Raw genomic sequence first — 2,615 nt, 5'->3', positions numbered from 1 at the left:
TGCTTTTTCTATGCCCAAAATATCAATGACAGTAATTCACTTTTTCGAAACATGTAGAAAAACCTGAAAATAGTTTGCAATATAAGTTAAAACTTACTTCAAGTCAATATTTCACAATTTCTATGCAATACTTGTCCACCGCAACTATAGTCAACCTTTATGTTTAATTTTGACCAAATTATATGAACGTTGAAAAAAAACATTACTTGTACGTAGAAATTAGTTATTGCAAAAAGTAACGAATTTCAAAAAAATAAAAATGGTACAGGTTTCGTTCAAATATTTTAGGAACATGATTGGATTGTGTTGCTTTTGGCACTTCAGTAAAATGAAAGGCCAATTTACATCTTTTGTAAGTTTTAAGAGCCATTTTTAGTTACTTTTAGCTTTTAGAGAAATCACATCGAGAGACACCAACGGACAATTAAGATGGTTCTCAAACCAAATATGAATTTAGTGTCGTTTTGTCTTGGTCTTTATAGGACCAACAAATTCTTTTTGTGGAAAACGATCGTTGTCACTGAGGCAATTCGAGGCATCGGGATAAGAAAACTTACCGTGGTTTTCATCCAAAAAGCATTGAATATTATGAGATGGAATAAAGGGACGATCGATTTTACGGGTGAGTGCAGTCTCAAATATAATTTTCAAGTATTTGGTTAGACAGGGATCTTCATGCGCTTTGTTTGAATGCATTATTAACCATCCGAATCAACTATGAATGATCATATGGGCAACGGTCAAAGATCTATTATAATTATATGATGCTTGCAAGTATTCGTGTCTCCGAGCAAATTAACCTAAATAGCATCAAATAAATCATTGAAAATGATTTAACCCACTCTTTTTGTTTAGTGTTGTACGTTCGAATCAATTTTAGGAAAAAATGTATCTCCTCATCTTTGAATGGCAATTTAATTTCAAGCTGTGAACAATTGTGAGGCTTTGTCAAGCGACACACAATTGTACCAGAAGCTTATTTGCCTTTATTTGCAACATATTTGGGGCTTCAGAGCGCAATGACCTTGTCCTAGACAAATATCTCATAGAGAGTTTTGATTAATCTTCTGCAAGACAGTAGATTTTAAAACAAAGATTATAAAAGATTTGAAAGATATGAAGGAGCTGGTGTAGCCGAGCGGTCTAAGAGGCAGCGTGAACAAGGCAAGACTTCCCTCCCTAGGAGTCGTGGGTTCAAACCCCGGCGCCGGAAGTAACCCTTTTTTCAGTTCGGTCCCGTCTTCAGTTCGGTCCCGTCTTTTGTTGAGAGCAGTTGCAACATTTTGTTGTTCCTGATCCTTTCAAACGGCCGCTCTGAGTGTGTTGTGTTGTGTAAGTGGTCGCGTGGCTGCTTAAGGTAAGACACTTTTGTTCTTTAGCTTTTATTTCTTCCTATCTCTAGTAGTTTAGTCTTATATCTTTTATTTTTATGCTCATGTCATATTTCACTTTTTTCGTCTGTCAATATTTTTTATCCTGTTCTTGTAGTCGAGTTGGTGTTTGTTGGCTGAGGCTAGCTAGCTGCTGCTTCTTCTTCTTCTTCTTCTTCTTCTTCTTCTTCTTCTTCTTCTTCTTCTTCTTCTTCTTCTTCTTCTTCTTCTTCTTCTTCTTCTTCTTCTTCAAGCTAAGTTCAAGTTCAAAGATGAACATTGGCCGTTGATTATAGAAAGGTTAGGGGAGCTTGATCATATCTCAATGCTGAAAAAGGTATCGTCCATAGATGTAGCCTTAGACAAAATGATTCTAGTTTTTGAGGACGTCTGTTCTATCCTAGCAATCTCTGAATGTGTTTCACAGGGCGGGTCACATTCTAAAATTCCGAAGTATAGGAAGAATTTGTTCAAAAAGAGTTGCAAACTAGCAAAAAGGCTCCAGAGCACTTTGAATCCAGTAGTTGTGGCTAGCCTTCAAAGAAAGTTGGATTTAATCCAAGGTAGAATTAAGGCCTCCATTGAGACAGATCAGTTGAACAAGGAAAGTAGAGTTGTTCAAGAGGTGAGGTCGAATCCCAAGGCGTTTTTCTCTTATGCAAACTCTAAGAGAAAGATCAAACACCCTGTAGGGCCTTTTGAGGTCGATGGGGAAGCCATAGACAATGTAGGGACTATGGCCAACATACTTGGAGATCAGTTCTCTAGTGTGTTTTCAACTCCACTGAGTTTAGGAGCAACAGTCCATTGCTCTATTGATGAGTTTGTTGGGACTGGCAAGGCTTGTCAAGCTGAGCATTTAGATGATCTTGTAGTCACAGATCAGGATGCTTTAGAGGCCATCAGGGACTTGAGACTCTCGAGCTCCCCTGGCCCTGATGGAGTGACATCTCAGTTTCTGATGAGATGCTCACAGGTTCTTGCTCCTGTTTTCTCGTACTTGATGCGTTGCATCTTGGACCGGGGCAAGTTCCCCTCTTCTCTGAAGGTAGCTCATGTTGTGCCAATTTTCAAAGGGGGAGATAAGTCACTCCCCAGTAACTACAGGCCAATTTCTCTCACTTCGAATATTGTGAAGGTGTTTGAGAAGATCATGAAGTTCAAACTTGTTGAATTTCTTGATATCCATAAAGTCCTTCCTCCTAGCCAGCATGGGTTCCGAGCACATTTTAGCACAGTTACCCA

At 38.7% G+C, this 2,615-nt stretch overlaps 1 long non-coding RNA gene across 1 annotated transcript in view; it reads left to right on the top strand.

Annotated features, from left to right (window-relative positions):
- The first annotated feature begins 218 nt into the window (after nt 1-218).
- The window catches only part of LOC131882304 (uncharacterized), an 8,988-nt gene continuing 6,591 nt past the window's right edge, over nt 219-2,615 (top strand). Inside the window, exon 1 of the long non-coding RNA XR_009373476.1 lies at nt 219-622. This is a non-coding gene — a long non-coding RNA (uncharacterized LOC131882304). The remainder of the gene's footprint in view (nt 623-2,615) is intronic.

The sequence above is a fragment of the Tigriopus californicus genome, chromosome 6 (genome assembly GCF_007210705.1).
Source record: "Tigriopus californicus strain San Diego chromosome 6, Tcal_SD_v2.1, whole genome shotgun sequence".
In the NCBI taxonomy this organism is placed as follows: domain Eukaryota; kingdom Metazoa; phylum Arthropoda; class Copepoda; order Harpacticoida; family Harpacticidae; genus Tigriopus; species Tigriopus californicus.
The sequence above is the reverse complement of the archived record's forward strand: the minus strand, read 5'-3'. Positions and strand labels throughout refer to the sequence as shown.